At 39.6% G+C, this 20,326-nt stretch overlaps 1 protein-coding gene across 3 annotated transcripts in view; it reads left to right on the forward strand.

The window, feature by feature from the left end:
* Positions 1-20,326, forward strand: part of aff2 (AF4/FMR2 family, member 2) — a 167,044-nt gene that overhangs the window by 37,585 nt on the left and 109,133 nt on the right. The gene's annotated exons all lie outside the window — the stretch shown is intronic.

A 20,326-nucleotide genomic window follows, 5' to 3' on the forward strand; every position in this document is an offset into this window, starting at 1 on the left:
TAAAACGGCTGATGCAAGCTGACAACAGGAGACTGTCCATATAATAATAATGAGACTGAGAAGAAGAGGTGTACAACATATAATTTGAACTAAACATTTTTGTTGCACAGTTTACCAGTCATGTGTGGCTTTGTTTTTACTACTAGACAAATCTAAAGTGGATTACTTTTTAAATATAAAAAGCACGGTCCAGTGTACGGTCCTCAGCTGGCATTCATTGCGGCAGCCTTGCCCCTCTGGCAGTGGTGTACTCTTACTGTGGTTTGAGTCAGCAAGCATTCTTCACATTTTCCAAAGACCCAATTTCATGTAAATCATGAAATTGGAAATGAGGTTGAGCAGATCTTTCCACCAAACATTCCTTTTCATGGCTCCGAATCTGAGCCAGTCCTTGACAACAATACAGGCTCACGGCCGACACCTGCTTTCACTCCACACAGCGGGGATGTTTGGTGTTTTTAAAAGCATCTGCTCGCTTTCTCAGTCATCGTGGCCGTCCAGAACGCTGAAGCACTTTTCTCTGATTCTCACCCTGTGTGGTCAGGTTTGATGGTGGGGGGGTGTTAGGTCACCAGAGAAGTCAATAAGCAATTCTCTTTTGTTTTTGATGCCTTTCGGATTGAGGTGATTGCTTTTAAGCCTTGGCGGTGTCAAGTCAGGAGTCTGTTCTGTGGTCATCTGCATGTAAACAGCTTTTACTGATAACACAACACAGATTTATCTGATTCTGATACAGTAGAGCGTGTAACGCGTCCTCTGACAGGGAACACTAAATCCACCGGATCAACTTAAGGTTTTCCATTCAGCCTAAGTGGCTCGTGTTCGGCGAAATACTTTCTCAACCGACAGACTTGAAAAGTAAACAAGCGCCAGTTCGACCCGGCTTTCAATGGAGCGAATAAGCGGGGCTGAAACCTGGATCACCCCTTTCCCCCGCAGCCTCCTCCCTCTGCTTTACCTGTAAGCATGGCAAAGCGGGTTTTGCGCAGCCATCGCCTGTAAGTCGAAGCCTGAAGAGTTCATAAGCGTCAGCAGCTAGTGCTACCGGGGATGAGATAAATGACACCAAATTTCCATTCAACCTGCAGCGTGAGATTATAGGCGCTCACAGAAGATTCCCTCTCAACCCCTGGTTCTCAGCGGCGCGGCCCGAGTCGATCCGTCTGGGCTTCGTGGGACTTCAAAACGCCTCGCCGCTCTCTTTGTGTAAACGATACGCCGTTGTTTAGAGGATGAGAAAGGTAAGGGTGCAGGGAAAAGGTCATTCCGTTTCGATTCGTGTGACTGAAATAAAAGCGGCGCCCGTGACTTTAATAGGTCCTCTACGTTTCCAAATGTCAGATTTATTGCAACGGAAATGACAAATTCAGATTTTGCTTTTCGTCGACTGAGTGTTCTCTGAAATGAAACGTGTGTTTTGGATAAGACAAAAAAAAATAAAAACACTGCTTCTGATTGGTTGGATTTTATCAACACACAGCAGTGCCTGTTCTTGCATAAATGCCCCCTCTGGGGAAGTGCTTCGTCCAACCACCCGAAAACACCCACAAAGCTTTTGAGGAACTCAAAATAAATAAAATAATAAAAAAAACTACTGAAAAGACTAAACTGATCAGAATCAAGGATAGATAATAAATCTAAGGGTTACGCAGACTACTAGGTAAGATAATAATAATTAAAATTATTTTTTAAATTTTCAAATAGAATAAAGGGTCTTGTAGTCTGGAAAATTGGGTTCTAGAGAAGACCTGTTCATTCAAAAAACATTGACTGTTCTAAATATTTTTAGTCAAGTTGCACATTTTGTTAAATGCCATCATAATAATGTTTAAGAAGATAGAAATCGAATATATTGATCAATGTTCAAGTTATTATGACTCAGAGACAGCCCAAACAGTTGGGTTTTTAACTTTGATTTAGAGGAACTCAGTGTTTCAGCTGTTTTGCAGTTTTCTACACATTTGTTCCAGATTAGTGGAGCACGAAAACTTATAGCTGCTTCTCCATGTTTGGTTCTGATTATTTGCCTTTCATCAAAGTATCATTTTTAAAAACACTTTTGTATGGGCTGAATTTCAAACTGGTAGAACCCCAGAAGCGGTGCTTCTCTGGGCAGACACCATATTGCCCATGTCAGAAAATTGCCACTGCTATACCTAATTTAACTTAGGAAGAACACACCAATTAAAATGTTGCCATAATGCCCAGTGAAGGTGTTTGTATCTCTTGAATATTTCGACATGCTCTGGCGACTGGCTTCAAAGTCTCGCCACAGATTCTCATTTGAATTCAGGTCTAAACTTTGACTGAGCCATTCTAGCACAGTTGTACAGTGAGACATGGTGGTGGCCACATTATGGCCACCATATGTATGGCCGTATGGTGGTCTGTTATATACAGTTGAGGTCCTAAAGTGTGCAATGTTGACACAACATTTCTATGTGAAAACATTGTTAGTTTATGGATAAAAACGCTGCAATATATATACCTATTATTGCAAAACCTCTACATTTTCTCCAGAAACAGCTTAACGTTCCAGGAAAACTTTATCCTCTGTCATCGGTGGCTATGCTAATTAGCCTTAGCATTCCTGTCTGACTCTGCTATTGGAAAGACGCTGTAGCGTAGCAGAGAGTATGTGGGTTGTGAGCAGCGGGTATGCAGGCATGATGGACATCGCCAAGACCTCCTGGCTCTGATTGATTGTTTCTAGTTAGCATCGGGAGAAGACAGAGGAGCTAGATTTTTTTTTTTCATAGATTCTCTCATACTGTCACAAAATAGTGCCAACAAATATGTAAAAAAAACAAAAAAAAACCCATAATATATATAAAAGTTACATACTGCAGCTTTAAGTGAATGTTTATATTAGTTTTCTAAAACCGCTTGTGCTTCTAGAGCTGCACAAGTAAAAGAGACTATATTTGTTTCTGGCATGCTAGGATTACACCAGTGTATGCAGATATCCCTGACCACACTGACCATAAAGACAAATACTATGGATTATAATATATTTTGTCTGAATTAGCGTAATTAGATCATAATACATGTATATGGAGCATGAAATAACGGTGATTTAGCGCCTGTGTGATTCCGGCGACGGTGCCGCGCCGCAAAGCCATAATGTAGCAGGAAGCTGTTTGTTTGGAACATGCCACGCTGCTATTTCACATAGCTGGCATACATTTGACACTACAGAATAGTGTGCAGCCATTCCAAATGGCTGGAGGTAAAATCTCTGTGGTACAGACACTGAGCAGCTGTTAACCCTTCATGTGCCAGCTTGGATAATTGGCTGGAAAAGCCTTTGTCTGTGAGAAAGAGGGAAGAAGGTGGTATGGAGGCATGTTTGCTGTGTGTGTGTATGCGTGTGTGCGTGTGCATGTCCTTGGGGGTCTCTCTATCCATCTTTCTCCATCTTTCTCCCTCTCACTCTTTGGTCCAGAGCTTGTTACCATAGCAACTTAGAAGAAGAGGTAATGCTGTTGGAGTCCCAAAAATTGTATTATCTTTTTCAGACACTCACGCGCTTAAACACACACACACAACTACGCACACGCATACACACGCACACACACACACACACACACGCGCACACACATACATGCACGCTGCTCCTTCGTCTGTATTGCACACAGTCAAACTGGCAGGCTGCAGTGAGAGTGTATAGTGTGTGTGTGTGCACTTATCAGCTTGTTCATGCTGGCAGGCAAAAGCATACAGACACACGCACCGAGACGCTGAGAGATGGGCTGAAAGAAAAGCAGGACAGGCGGAGCGTTGCAGCAGAGAATACCGGGTCATGTGCGAACAGCAGGCTAGTTTATTTATGCCACTGTAGGGGGATAACTACCTTTTACTCATTCATTATTACTTGCACATTCTCTAGCTGTCAGGTTCTTATACAACAGGTACTTCTGGCTCAGGAAGGTGCCATAAAGGATGCTTAGCTGGCTTCCAGCTCTCCCGCAGAATACCAAAAAAAAGTTCTCTATTGCCTTACATTGAAGTAGTTTGTCTTGTTGTGATGTTGGGTAGTAGACTTTGCGTAATTCGGTATCAACCTGATACAAAGTAAATATAGGACACGTATGGCTGATACTTTTTATTTAAATTTGATATGTCAAACTTTAGACCTTTTGGTCTTTTTGTGGATTTTCCTTTGAATTATTTCTGCTCAAACCTAGGACAAATTTTGGATGCCTGCTCTACTGATGATGAGTTGATGTGTGAATTACTTCCATTTTTTTGTTATCTGAACTGAAACACACCAAATTCTGCTGCACAGCTACATGTTAAGTTGTCAAAGTCAAGCTAGCATAGCTGACGTACTGACCTAACCCTCGCCATTGCTATTTATTAAAAATAAAAACGGACACGGAAAAGAAAAACAAAACAACAAGATCTAGTGGTAACAATGAAAAGCAAAACAAAAGCACAGGGTCACTTTTACATTTAAAGTGCACATGTAAAATTAAGAGCAAGAGAATGACAACGGCAAAACCAAAACCAAAACCAATAATAGTCATCGCAGAGGCAAAATGGCTATCAACAAAAAAAAAAAACAACAAAAAAACATGACCAGGATGTACGTGTACTAAACAAAAAAAAAAAAAAAAATATCTGAGAGTAAATCAAAAATCTTTATTGAGGTAGAGTTTATTATACAAAAATAAAATAAAATTTCAAGCTGAAGTCGCAAAATAAAAACATACAAATAACACAAAATATGTACGAAATTAGAAAAAATAAATTAAAATATTTATTTATTTAAGAGAAAGATTAATTAATTTGATGCATGAAACCCCAGTTTTGTTAACTTGATGTCAGAAGTTGTGTTTAGGATTTGAATTTGAAAGGGATTGTTTGCCATACAGGAAGGGCAATTAGGTAAGAAAGTTTTTTTTTTAAATTATTTTAAATATTTTGCTTATATTTTTCTCCACCAACAGTCATTCTTAAGTAAAATATTCTTGACCTGGCAGTGCCCCCATATATTGTGGTGCTTTCACAAATAAATGAAAGGCTCCAAATGTCTTAAACTGTGTTTTAGAGAAGAATTTAGATTCCTTTTACAGTGCAATGAGCCTGGAAGTCCTCCAAATAGTCCAGGAGGCTTTGCGATCTGATACCAGAACCACCACAGCTACCCCGTTTCCATGTGACAGCTGGAAAAAACTCAGTGAAACCCACCGTCCTCATCAGCCCAGGAAGCTCAGTTCAGCCGCTTGTATCTGAGATCTTGTTTCTGTCTGTCATGATCAATATCTGATGACCGTAGGTGAGAGTCAGAAACACAGATGAACTCTTAAATGGAGAACTTAGCCTTTCGGCTCAGCTTCACCAGAGACGGACCTGAGCAGATTTACCGAAGACAAGGCTCTTCTTCAAATATCGACCTCACGCTCCATGATGCTTTTGCTTTGTGGACTAGAACCCAAGATACTTGATTTAGTCACATTGAGGCAGAAACTCATCCCTGAACCAGAGGAAGCAATCTGCCTTTTTACACTTTGGAGGATGTCAAAGTTCTGAGGAAGACCGTGGTACAAAAACACAAGAGTCTCCTTATAAGCTTAATCTTCCCGACTCTGATGTTCAACAAAACGTCAAGTCATGAATTGATCGTTGCTAAATTTACCTGCGCTCTATATGTCTTTGTAAACACAGACTTAAATGGGAGTGTGACACATCTACCACACGCTACGCAGCTCGTGGGTGTGTGCACGCGGGCGGTACACGCGTAGTTGTGTACAGCGGACTGTAAACGGGCGAGATTAAAGGTCAGGAGTTACATTGCCGTCTTTCCAATTAAATTTCCAGATTGTACAGTTCCTCTGCTGCGGAAATGTCAGCGTGTAAGACGGAGCGGTGCATCAGAGAAACAATGAGGACGGTGTTGGAGGCACGACAGGCATGTGACATCACTGATAATGTCCGAGACGGAGATCATAAGTGAGATGACGGTTGTGGTCGTGTTAGTTAAGCTATTATGTTCTAGGTGACGGAGCTCATTAGCATGTAAATGTTGCTATACTCAGTTTCACTGTGGAAATGAACGAGCCCCCACACCCACACAGAGTTTGTATTCCTACACATAAGACTTTGCATTGACTTACATTAATTTTAGTAACTGCATTAATGCCGAACCCAGACATTTTCCCTAAACATAACCAGTGCTAATCTATTCCTGACACAAATCTTAAAGGGACAATGTTATGTAAAATAGACTTTTTTGAGCTTTACAACATGTTCTAATGTTATCCCCTCATCTAAAATGTACCTGGATTCTTTCATGGATGTTTGAGAAATCCGTCAATCTCCATGGCAACCACTCAGCTGTGTAAGACGCCTGGGTGGACTTAGCTCCGCCTTCGAGATGTAGCTCCTCCTATAAGCTACAGTTTCCAAGCTTCTGCTTCCCAGAGCAGCCCTCCCCTGCAACTGCTCCACTCAGCTCCTTCAAACTAGCAGCAGCAATCAGCAAACATCTGATGAAACTGCACATCTTATTATAGGAGCTACTTCTCAGTGCAGTGCTGGTAAGAACGTTGTTAAAGGGTTAATTCAGGAGCCACGTTGCAGTGACTTCCTGAAGGCAGAGTTTAAGAAGTAGCAAGAGTTTAATGCCCAATTTCAAGGCATTAAATTACAAAGTAATTTAACATGCTACATATATCAAACATATCTCAAACATGGGTCTTAAGTCATGTTTGATATATGTAGCAGTTTTATAACAACTTATAGTACCACAGTTGCTTGATTGTGCTATAAAGTGGCACAGTCAAGCATACGAGGCTGTAAAACACACAGTAGTGCCCTTTAACCCAAAACTTATATCTGGTTTGATTTCTTGGAAATGTTCAATATAAAGACATTTGACCTTGACCTGAACCTAAAAATGATGTTCACCACATTAGCATTGGGCTCTGGTCCTCATAAGGTCAAACAGTCAGGTGAAAGTTGGTAATAATACCAGAAAATGTCCTAAAGAGTTTACAAATACACACACACACACACTCAGACACATACAGAGAAACATAGGAGAAATGTATATACAATGGTGACAAGATACAGATAGCAAACATAATGGTATTAAATGTGGACACACACACACACACACACACACACTGTATATTGTATGAGCTGTAAAGTTCATCTTAACCTGATTTAAATTTAATCCCACCAAAATTACTTTTTTTTTCTTCTCTCTGACTCATTTTGTGGAAATTGTGTCGACAGACACACAAACAGGCGCACAGCTTGTGCCTGTGAATCCTGTGAATACGGGGATGGTCTCTAATCTTTCTCTGTCTCCTCCTGCCCTCATGATAAACTGCCTGTCTAACATTGTTTTCTTATCGCTCTTTGTGTGTGTGTGTGCGTGTTTGTGTGTGTGTTTGTATCCTGGCCTGGGTGCGTGCGCTGTTTCTTGTGTGTACGAGTGCATGAATGCCTCCTAATGAGTGTTTTGGAGAAGGACGGTGAGGGATAGTGTGTGTGCCCGTGTGTGCGTGTGTGTGTGTTTGTTTTAGCCTTAGTCTCCAGAGCTTGGCTCCCGTTGCATTTGGAGGCAAACATTAACGTCACCAGATGCCTCGGTTCTGACTCGCTCTTGTCTTTTTTTTTTCCATTCCGACGCCGTCTGCTCCCTCTTTCTTTTGTCCTTTTTTTTTTTCTACCCGAACCTGTTATCTGATCATCTGCTGCGCCTCTCCTCCTCCTCTCACTGATTTTTTTTGCAGAATACAGGATGTCGTTAACTGTGTTCGTTCATTATCTAATTAACTAATTTAGCCAACGTTAATTCTTCCTCATCAGCTAATAGTCTGCAGATTAAGTATGGACGTGCGCGTGAGTGTCGAGGTTGGGGGTGAGGGAAGGGGAGGGGGTGAGAGGGGCGACTTTCAAGTGAGTGTTAAATTATTAACCCTTCATTATCAGGTGAAAATCAGGGGAGAAAGGCACCTCTCATCGTTAATCCAGCCAATCAGGACGCAATCAGTTTTCCTTTCTGATGGCTAAACCGAGAATTTTCCTCCCACTTTCATTTCTGATCGCTGTCGTACTTTCATCCTGGGGAAATTATTGCAGCGGCTCATCCTAATGCGAAGGCTGCAGTGTCACTGTTGCTACTCATTTTCCACCCCGACTGATTCACATTGTGGTTGTTTTTTTTGTTTTTTTTTTCTTCTTGTGCTGGGCCGGCCGCCACATGAAAACAGCCTTCGGGGCCAGACTTGGGAGTTGCACATCAAAGGCAACACAGAGAGAAATCTTCCAATCTGATGACGGGAAGCAGGCCCCGTGTTCGCTGTGGAAATATTAGCGCCGCCGGGTGTAATCAAAGTTCATTGTGAGCTCATGAGGAAATCGGGGTGGCGGCAGAGGATGGCAGAGAGGAAGCCCGCAGAACGTTTTCAGAACGGATGGTGATTAACTGATTAGTGCCGGTGGTTCAATGGGGAGCGCTCCGAATAGCAAAATCGGCTTTCAATCTGAAGAAAAATACGGTTTAATCGCGTCAGCCCGACCTGGTGATTTCACTTGCATCCCTCTGGGCTGTAACTTTTACTTCTAATTATCAGTTAACCTCTCAGTTAATTGTTTGGTTTTCAAATTAGCTGAAAATAGGAGTTAATGACTCCCTGAATTCTTTTATATTTTAAGTGTGAGTTTTATTCATAAATCCGAGACTCTTGGAATATTTGAAGGAAACTTCAGAAAAAGTTAAAATTATTACCATATTAAAGGAAAGTTGGGGCTAACAGTGCATTCACAGTGTCAGTTCGGTTCGTTTTAATGGAACTCCAGTTTGTTTGCTGAGAAAGTTTGATTTGTTTGGGGAGGTGTGAATGCACAATCGAACTCTGATCTACCTCAGTCTCAGTTCAGTTGAAGTGAATCAGTTGATTGAATGCATATGTGGATATAAGCGGACTGGAGACTGCTCCAAATGCAGGAAGTGGACTACAGCTCAGGGCATTCTGGGTAAATACAACCAAAATAAACACGCTAGTTTGGCGCTAGCAGGAGAAATGGCTTGTGGTCTTTTACCAAAGACAAGAGAGAAATCTTACCATCTCTAAAATCAGATGCCACTCCATTTCTGTTTAGTGAAGAAGGAAGTTGTCCTCAGCGTCTCCTTTGGAGGTTTTTGTGTTGTTTCCTTCAGTGGTTCTGGGAGCAGCATCCCTACAGGTGAGGAGGCGAACAGGTTTTTCAAATGGTTTGTTTGACAGAGAAGTGTGAAAGAGAACCACACCAACTGAAAATGTAACAAATGTATCCTTAGTCTCCAGTCAAACCGAATCTACCAGACTATCTGATATGAAAACACTGTAAGTTTAGCGTAGCGTGATCCTTGTAATAGATGGGCCAAAGATGGACTATTTAACCTTATTTTATTATATGTCAAGCATATTATATTTCTAAAAATGAAATTGCATCCCTTCTATTACTCTGAAATATTTCTGATTCATAGACTTCCACCATTTGAGAAATTGGACCCGTTTTAATGTGATTCCCATTGAAGTGGGCTCAAGCTTTCAGCAGGCAGCACATCTTCAGCCATAACTCCCTTTCACTGTTTTTCTACAACACACTCGGAGGACATGTTTAAACTGTACGGTCCACATTTATTTTGACTCTCACTCATTACTGCAAACTAAAACCATTAAAGTCGGCTGAGCATTCGCAGAGAAATCCATAACTGACAATGTGACCCGAGATAAAGACAGAAATTAGCCGTCCGGCACGGCCGTCCGGCTAACTGGATCTCCATGTAGGAATCGTCCCTCTAATGAGCTCATCTGTCAGAGCTGTCAGGCTGGCTGTACGCACGGTGAGCACATGACGCCGGATGCAGCAGCAGGAACATTTCAGCGGCGCCTTCAAAGGTTAGCCGATGAAGTCGATTCAGAAAATAATCCCTCCTATGCCTAAAAGTCACTTAATCAACCTTCTTGGTTTGTGTCATCAAGTAATAAATTCGGCTAATTGTCTAATTCCTTTAACATGTTGAAGTGGAGTTGGACATTGAGTTCATTTGATTCAGTGTATGCAGCTCTGGTTTAAGTTGACCAGAGGAAGTGTTTGTGCCCTGTGGTGCGTTAACACGTTACGGTCCCAATCGTCTGACTGTTTTTATTCATATATCGAGAACAAATGCAGTGCATTCACGTTTAATGTGAACGCACTTCTTTGACATTCCAAAACTGTGAATGTCAAAGAAGATGATAAAAAAGTTTACAGGGATTGACTTATAATATCTTGAGAATAAAGTCGGTGTTACGAAAAAAAAAAGCAAAAACATAAAAAAAATAAAGCAAAACAAAAGAAAAGAAAAGAAAAAAAAAAAGGAAGTGGCAAAAAGCAAAAAAAAAATCAATCCAACAAAAAAAAATCAAATAAAAAAGTCGCAATAATACGAGAATAAAGTCGTACATTATTACGACAAGAAAAATCTTAATATTGCAGGGGAAAAAAACTATATTACGAGAAAAAAGTCATGCGACAGCAAGTCAGTATAATACGAAAATAATAAACTCATGAAGTCAAAATATTATCAGAATAAAGTAGTAATTTTGTGACGACTCCAACACAAAAAATAATAAAAAATTAAAATGATGAATGTTAAACTTTTTGTAAACTTGTACTTTGGTATCAGTTTTATAAATTGTGCAATGCTGATTTTTTTAAGCAGATTAACATGAAATCATTATGGACTTTGAAACTATTATGCAAACCGTCTATTTAAAAAAAAAAAAATCATGAACTCAACAGGCTGGTCCTGTACAGATCCCGATAACCGTCAAAGTTTTTCTCTCATTAAATCAACTTTTTCTAGTAAGTTTACAAGTCTATTGTATTCGTATGATATGGATGCAGTAAAACTGAAACTGCACGACTCCCTGAGCAACATGGCGGCAGTTGTAGGGTTTTGTCTTCAGCAGGGACCAGAAAGTTGGGTAAAGATGAAGCTGAAAAGAGCATTGAAACTTGGGAGGAGGGTCACCTTCCAACAGGAAAGCAATTAGAAACTATATCCATAAAAATAATTTGTAGCTAAACTAAAAAAAAACTGTTCACAGATTCTCTGAGGTATTTTCCACAGAAAAGGACAAAATACTCAAGACAGTTGTGATGTAGCTGCTGCTGATCATACAAAACTCAAAACATCCTCCGTTACAAACAACTGAACTAAAATCCAAATATTTAAAGGGGTTGGTTCAGTCACTCTGTTGGTAAATTTTATTATCATTTTCATTCACATGAACAAAGATATTCAGAGCTGTGACACAATCGACAAACTTTCCAGTGTTTGAGAACAAACTTTCAACCTTTTTTTTCTTCTTCTTCTCCCCCATTGTGGATTTTTACAAAAGCCATTTCGTTTTCTCTCCCACTCCCTCGATTGTGAATCAGCTGCACTTATTACTAAAGGCAGCACATGTTAGATTATTAATGCAAACAGTACGAATCTTCACAGCTTAACTGTGAGTTATCACACATTTCTGGCAACGCCGCACACTCTTTGGAAGATTAGGTCATTATCGCCGGTGAGACTATCGAGAACAAAACTTCTCAAAATTCACTCTATTTTTAACACCAAAAAAAAAAAAAAAAAAAAAAAGTGAAATCGTCTCACATCCTCGCACGTTCGTGCTGTTAATTTTATGTAATAGCCAAGCTTTTCATGAGCGCCGTTTGTTGGACTCTGAGTGGCCGCTTGCGGACGGCGAACATCGGGACTCGACGGCGGGAGAGTGGAGTGAGATTGTGGGAAACGGCTCGAGTGTGTGTTTGCTCTGACAGTGATTCAACTCCAAACTGTTTGCTCTCAGAAATGTGCCTGAGAGGCCAGTTTTTTGTTGTAGCATTCACTTCACTACCACACTCTCTCTCTCTGGTACCTTTTGTTTCGCTGGGCTCCAAAAGCCATTACAGAGGACCTGTTATAATCGGCATAATGCCAACTATAATAGAGATAACTCCTAAACACACACTGTGTCAGGTGTGTGTTTTTTATGTGTGTGTTTTTGTTCTGATGTATTGGAAAAGCTGGTCTCTGTCTGTAAAGCTGACACTTCAGAGACACCCAGTCAAAGGATGATGATACTTCAGGAGCAGATTTTATGTATAGGAGCTTTTAGTATTCACGTTTTCACATTCTGTCACTGTTTTTATTATTATAGGTATTATTATTTGTTTTATTGGAATTCCTAGAAATCAGTCAGGTTGGATGGTGAACATATGTAAGCAGCAGTTTTTCAGTTTTCTTAACCAGTCTTAGCTCTAGACTTTGACTAGACCATTCTAACACATATAGAGTGAGAACGTGCTAATCCCATTGGCCTACTGTATTTTTTGAGATAGAAAATATTAAAAGTGACAGGAAATGACAGGAAATTTGAAAATATCCATGTTATTGGACAACATTATTAACAATAAACATCAACTGTAAAATAATTTATGTACATTATTATTTTTATAGTTATGTATAGATGTAAATTTTTTTGCACATAAGCTGTTTTCATCCTAATTAAAGTATCTAATTTTCTTTCATCCTATTGCCATGACTTGTCAATTTATTCACTGGCCAGAGACAGGAAGTGGTTACAGAGTTCCTGTGAATAAAAAAATGACCTCTGACCTCAGTCTCTCTATGTGTTCACATATTGACCATATGTTAGCATTGTTCTTCCAACAGTTTCACTAAAGAGACACTGTAACTCGTCTTTTCCATTTTTTTTCTTTTTTATGTACTGGTGTATATAAAAAAACCTTTAATAAATAAATAAATAAACGATGCTTAGGCTGGTGGGGGAGCAAATAAGCCTGGAGGCCCGCCAGGCTTATGATACATGGGGGGCAAACCCTGCATATATATTATTTGATCTAACCCAGAGATATACAACCTGTGACTCCAAAACCAAACAGGAAATGTTTTTGATTATGAATTATGAACGCAATAATGAAATTGTCATTTTAAAAGTTTTTCTGTAGGTTCTTAAGAAAAATCTGCTTTTAAAAGTAACTAGCTTCAAACTATGATTCCTGTCTTTCTTAATTTTCAGTTTTTCTGGATAAGGCTAATTTAATTCAAGATTTTTCCAACAGGATTCATTTAGTTCTAAAATCTGAAAGTAGAAATACATTTTAGTTTACTTTTGTCAGATTTTATAATAAAACATTTTATTTACATACTACATTTTAAAATCAGTCACTACTTTTTGTTGGTTTTCGGATAAAGTACAGGTAATTTGAGGATTGTGACGTAACAAAATATTACGTGATCCAAATTTTAAAAATTTGGAACACTGCAAAAATACAAAATCCTACAGAGTATTTTTGTCTTATTTCTAATGCAAATATCTTAGTATGGTTGCAACAAGACAAACTAACTCAGAAATAACTTCACCAAGATATAGGAGATTATTTTAAGTTATTGATTCCTTAAAAATCATGAAAATGTCCTTGTTCCACTGGCAGATTTTCACTCATAACATCAGACGAATGTCTTGTTTACTAAGATATTTGCGCTAGAAACTATACAAAACATTTTTGTTTGGATTTTGGTGTTTTTGCACTGAAACTAAACATTTGAATTAAAAAGCACGGACGTTTTTCTACACGTACAGTATCTGATCATTTATTTTATAGCCACATTTCTTGTACAGATTTCCAACTTTCCGGCTGCTTCTTAAACTCAAAAGCTATTAGAAAACAAAAAACAAAAACAAATGCAAAGTAAATGAATGCGCAGGTTAAAGAAGTCCTTCACATGCCTTTGTGCTGAATATAGGTGCATCGGTGCACTCCCAAATAAAAACCCAAACAAGCTTCAAGCGCCTCTGTTCTCACTGTCACTCTACTTTCTATCCATCAGTGTCAAACACACAAGTTTGTGTGATGTGCATGAAAACAATGCCGAGAGGTAACAACGTGTTTGAAGGCTGCGTCTCATTATAATACCTGCTCCACTGTCAAACAAATGCAAGTACACCAAACAGGGATTTCTGATATCCTCCGTCTCCTTTCCCATCCAAATATGGAAACATGAAAGCATCATATTTTCCCACAGATTGAATTCCACATCTTCTCCTTCCCTTTTCTTCTTCTTCTTTTTCCTCCTGTCCTCTGTCTATCCAGGAAAGCCTGCTGATATTTCTCTGATGTCTAATGCCGTCTGAATGAGCGAACGGGCGCGAGGAAGTTGCACGCGCGCTCACACAGACCGCGGCGCAGAACTGACACTTCAAACAAAGCTTTTGTCTGCTCCCTGACAGTTATTCCTCTCTCCTTCCCCGCTCTCCTCCTCTTCCTCCTCCCCTCATTATCCCCCTCACTTCTCCCTGTCATTCCGAAACTCCCGTCCTAGACCCACCCCACCCTCCCACCTCGTTGTCTGCCGCACACGCACACACCCCCGAAAAAAAAGAAAAGAAAAAAAATAAAGCCTCTGAAGAGTTCGCTGCTAATTGAGCCACCTGGTTAAACGGAGGTTAAAGAAAAATACAAAAAGTGAAAATAACGCAGAACCTTTCCAAAACAGTGGAATGAACTAAAGGTGTAATCACTGGGATGCGTTTCACTTCCAAAATGAAAAGGACGGATTATTTAATTACAAATCAACACAAAGGCTTGATTACTGTCAGGCTTGTGTCGGCAAGAGAGAGAGAAAGAAAGAAAGAAAGAAAGAAAGAAAGAGGGAGAAAAAGAAAAAGAGAGAGAGAGAAAGAAAGAGGGAGGGAAAGAAAGAAAGAGAGAGAGAAATAGCGAGTGGGTCCAACTTAGGAAAAACAAAAAAAACACAAACAGAAACTCGTCGGTTTTTACCGTGTTGTGAGCGCTAACAAAGCCCCATTGTGTTCGGTGACAAGGGGGATTTTACACTTTCTTCAAGAAAAGAGGAATAAAAAAAAAAAAAACAGGCCTCAACTTTTGTTGTATTGTGCCCAGAGTACAGCTGAACACATCTTAAAGTTCCTGAAGGGGACACGCAGCGCAAAGGAATTCACCGACAACACCAGCTGGCAACGTAAAGGTTAATCCTGCTTAATAGATGCACATGGAGTGCTAAGGCTAAATTAAAGTCAATTAAATACAAAAGAAATGAATAAAGGTTGGTATGTTGGATTTACTATTAGCACTCCTGCCCTAAATAATTAAAAGGAGACATTATGAGGAGTAGTGAGTATAATGGCAGCCAATAAATCCATATTAATCTCTCTGGAAGGCAGCCGGGCGCCTTGCAGTTTGTTTTCAGCTAATGACAGTAAAGCAATAATTTAAAACTTTTTCTCTTTCACTGCTATAACTCCAGATCTATTGAAGTGTGTTAATTTTTTTTTACCTTCCATTCAAAAGTTACAGCTGTATTTTCATATCCATTAATGTTTTGTGAAGTTTATTTTGTAGCACATTTCAGGAAGAAGGCAGTTCAGAGTGCTTCACACCATAAACACATAATACAGTCACCGATTATGAAACAAGTGATAAACATTACAACTGTTATAAATGTTGTCATTTATAACAATTTCTCGGTGTTTCTGCAGTTTTCTGGAAGCTGGTTATAGATTTGTGGAGCATAGAAGCCGAATGCTCCTTTCTCTGTGTTTGGTTTTGTAACTTTTACCATGTTTCTTAAAACATTTTAAAATATCTTCACAAAACTAAACCCCAATAAAAGGACTAGATCAACTAAATTACAGTTACTGAGCCAACAGCTCAGCAAAGTATGGATTATGTCAATTAACAAAAAGTTTGATTATTTCATTACAGTTTATTTATTTTACTGTATCAGATCAGGAATGTGATAAAAAAAAACCAAAAGTCTAATTCAAACAAATTACATTAAAAAAAATTGACAGATGGGCTCCTAACTGCAGATTTTGTTTCTTATTGGATTCTAATTTAAAATAAAATACAATTTAAATAAAACTAAATGTAGAATCCATATTTCTTTTCTTTTCTGTCCTCGAGTTTTGTAATTTTTTTCCCTACCTGACTCATCAGAGAGCCGGACTGAAGCCGCTCGCCGGCGTTCTCCGACATCTGAACCCTGTGACCTGCTCATATCAGGTCAATGTGTTGAATGAAACACTCTGTAAACTTATTGACGTTGAGTAAAACGCCATGTGTTTATGTTTGCAGAATGAAGCGCAGCTGGATTTATTACATTGAACATGTCACACTGTTGCTTTATACAAAACAGAGCAACAACTGCTGCAGTATCACATAAAATATCTTCACTTTCCGTCTGTCTACAAGGAGCTTTAGGCTACATGACTTCATATGTTATGTTATCATGCTGGTATTTATTTATTTATTTATTTATTTATTTATTTTAGTCTGTTGCAGATTAGTGAAAAGCTAGTTCTTTGTAGCTAATTTTTCTCGATGCAGGGCTCTGAAAAGTTGACGAAAGCGAACCAAAGCATGCAGTGGATTCAAACCACGCGCCCCTGTCAGACTGAGACAAGCCTGATGCGTTCACCTGGGACTGAGCACCATGAATACAGACGTCACGACTCAAAACGGCATCTGACGAACCGACGCTGCATCTGCACTGAGGACAACCTGTGAATACTGGCTGTTATCTCATCTGCTATTGTAGAATTTAATAAACACAGACTCATCATCCGTTGGATCCTAATATAGCATATTATAGCTACCGCTGTTCATATAATGTTTTTATTATGCAAAAGATCATAAATTAGAGTCGAGTTGCATAATTAATGACACCAGTGGTGGTTCTTCCAGGGCAAGCCCCTCCCTCAGCCGCCCACCCAGCCAATTAAAATGCAGAAAACTTTCTGATATTCTGAGTTGGGAAGAAAATGCTGTGCAGACCTGAACAAACAACTAACCTAGATTCTCTTTTCTCAGCAGCATGCTGAGAAAAGGTGCTAGATATACTTTTAAATTTTTCCCCTGCCACTTGTGTGCCTCCCCCATTCTCATGACGCCTTGGGCTACCGCCCATATGGCTCGTACCTGACGTGGTATTTTTGGGATGATTTCAGTTAGTCTGATCATTCTGTCTGCTGATTTCCCCCCCGTGTTTTCAGGAAACGTTTGCGTCTTCATTCTTCATAAATTGTGTATTTTGCTTTTAAATTTTGACATGTCCATCTCAGTAATTTAACATTCTCTTATTTTCTCTCAGTAATGCTGTTTAACCACGTTACTCTGCAAAGCTCTAAGAATAACCGAGAAGCATTCAAGGTTTTCACCGAGGTATAATAACTGATGCGACAGCTCAGAAATCAATGTCCTGTGTTTCCTTTGATTAAAACAGATGTTTTTTCGCCTCATAAGGAAGGCTCAGATCCACACCAGTGTGCCATAGACGATTGTGAATGACCAAAGTCAGCCGGCGGCTTTGATCTTCATGTCCTCATGGCTTCAGATGAGTTCGAATGTATTTCCAAATGGTTGCCTTGAACGGCCCTGACAGTTATTCCCATAAGAGATGAATGCAGTTCGAGTCGGGCTCCAGTAGATTTCCAATGAAGCATCTCCAGAAACCCTCCTGATGACATCCACAGGCTGGAGCCTTTCTTCCTACTGAGGACAGAACATGTTCAAGTCAAATTATCGACCGGGGAGGGTCGGGGAGGTCACTGCTCGAGGCGGTTGGTTGGCTGCAAATGGTAAATAGATTCATAGCGCTTTTCCAGTCATTTTGACAGGAGGAAGCTGGAATCAAACCTGCAACCTTCCGATTGCAAGACAACTGCTTTACCCACCAATGTTTCACAGGACTTTATTTGGAAGTATAAAACCTAGAAACCACAAATCATGTATTTCCAATTACAAATGATGTAACCTCTTGTCCTGTTCAAATACATTCAAGTTTCTGGTTGTGACATGACAAAATGTGAAACTGTTCAAAGGACGTGAATACTTTTGCATAACACTTTTTATTCATTTTTTTTCATACTGTGTTGCTAATGAAAGAAGATGATGAAGATAAAAAGAATATATGGTTATCAAATTATGTATGGCATCCCTTGGTATTCGCTACCGCTTGCCAAATAGCTCAAATCCGCAAATACTTGATGGAGTTTCCCTCAGTGTATTATAAGCCTGGTGGGGTCACCAGGCTTTCCTTGTGGCCCCACCTGGCTTAGCATTGTTAAATTATTAGGTTTTTTAAATTATTGCCTTTTTTAAGGCTTTATAGTTGGTGTTTATAAAGATTGGCTTCATCTTCCAGTCCTCCAAAAATACATAACTATCAAATGATATTTTTATATTTCCTGTCAACTTTAAAAAAAATTCAACTCAAAAACACGGCAGGTGGCTGGATGAATAACATAGCACCTTGAGCACTGGGCTTAGCAAGTTTTCTGGGGGAAACCCTGCTTGAAACAGCCTCTAAAAATGTTATTAGTTGTTAGTTTGTTTATTAGCTTACAGGGCTGACAAGCTAGAAAATAAATAATTATATCTAAAATAGTCTTCCTTATCTCCTTTCTTAGGGGTGCAGCCAATTAGAGCCAAGCAAAATAAATGACTCTTCTTTATTGGCTGCTTTGCAAACACCAGCCAGTAGTGAGTCAAGTAGCAATGCAGCTAGCTTCCCAAACTGCATTTCCTTTCAAATATTTTAGATTTCTGTAAATAATTTGGAGATTCTTTTAATAGAAAGAGTTGGAAGTTTTGGTGTATTACATAAAACCCACAAGATACACTGAAGTTTGTGACAAAATGTGAAATCATTCAAGGCGCTGCGGAAACCTAAATGCTCAGCTTAGTAGCAATTATGCTAACTTTACTCAGCATGAAATGTATTCCAATCCTTCTTACAGCCGCAGTAGTGTCTTTTACTCCCGATATCCCCCTGTAGTAGCAGTTTTAATTAATCAAGGAACGTAATCCTCATTTTAGCTGGACAGTCGCCCATTAACCACGATCTGCTAACTGAAAGGATTAGTGCCTTGCTTAGGGGCACTACCAACAAAGCGAGTGTGCTGTGCCGCCTTTCTGTGCAGTGGAAATAAATGAAAGGAAGACGAGGCTCAGTGAGAGACGCCGGCCTGCGTGTGCGTGTGTGGCTGTGTGCATTTAGTTATCAGGGGAGCACAGCATAGCTCCGCTGAGATTAAATTCCCAGAGCTTACTCTGACTATCAGCATTACTCCAGGACACACACACACACACACACACACACACACACACAGAGAAGGAAAGCTGAGTGGTAGGAAAAAAAGCTGCCATCACTACATTTTCATTCATAGAAAATATCAACATTGACAGTTTGCCTGCCGCTGATATCACTCCTGCTAATAATCCCTACCAATCCCATCCAGTTTATCGGTAGTCCCATCAAATCTTTCTTTCCTTCTTCATTTCAATCTGGAGAAATGTGGCTTCACTGTAATCAAAACATGGAATTCAAAACTGCAACAACACCATCAAAGCAATTCTATTAAAGTGACGTTATTGACTATGGTGGATAACGAAAACTAGTCTGGTAGACTCGGTTCGATTGGGACCAAAACAGCAACGTTTGTTACATTTTCAGTTGTTTGCGAACTAAACCCTGTGAATAATGTGTTCCCCCTCCTCACCTGTGGTGGCGCTACACTGAGAACCACTGAAGGAAATAACACGAAAACCTCTGAGCACAGCTTCCCTCTTGATGTAAATAACGTAAATAAAATGGAGTAGCGTCAGATTTCAGAAACTGTTCCCGACTCTGAAATTTCAATAGTTATCTTTGATGATTAAATAACCAAAAAAAAATCAATAATTTGTGTCGTAGGACAGAGATGAATAATTGCATTTTGTCAAAGTTTCTCGACCTCCTTTACTCTGTCTGTAATAGTTATACTATCTTTTTAATTAGACAAAATTTAACACAAAAAAAAGTTGTAGATGACAAATAGTTTTTAACTGCCTCATGGGGATAAATAAAGGTTAAATAACTACCTAAATAAAAACTGTTTTTCCCCACAGGCTCTTGAAATAGCAAATGCTATAGTTTACTAGGTCAGATTAGAGAAACAGTCTAAGCTAGCTAGCTAACCTGCGAATGTAGCACAAAGGTGCATTCTCTGCTCCTGCTGCATGCTGCGATATAAATCTTGGATGTGTTAATTACCTCATGCGACCTGATTTCTTCCATGTGAAAGTTTAGCATGCAACAGACGGATACAGAGGCGGTGATCCATCACACGGGACCGCAGCTCTGCGGAGATAGGTGTGTGCGTGTGTGTGTGTGCGTGTGTGCGCATGTGTGCTGTGTGTGTACTGTATGCGAGCGTGTTTGTAGTAGTGACAGCGCTGTCAGTTAATCTTTCTGCATTGACAG

This window comes from Poecilia formosa, unplaced genomic scaffold (assembly GCF_000485575.1).
Source record: "Poecilia formosa unplaced genomic scaffold, Poecilia_formosa-5.1.2 Scaffold221, whole genome shotgun sequence".
NCBI lineage: Eukaryota > Metazoa > Chordata > Actinopteri > Cyprinodontiformes > Poeciliidae > Poecilia > Poecilia formosa.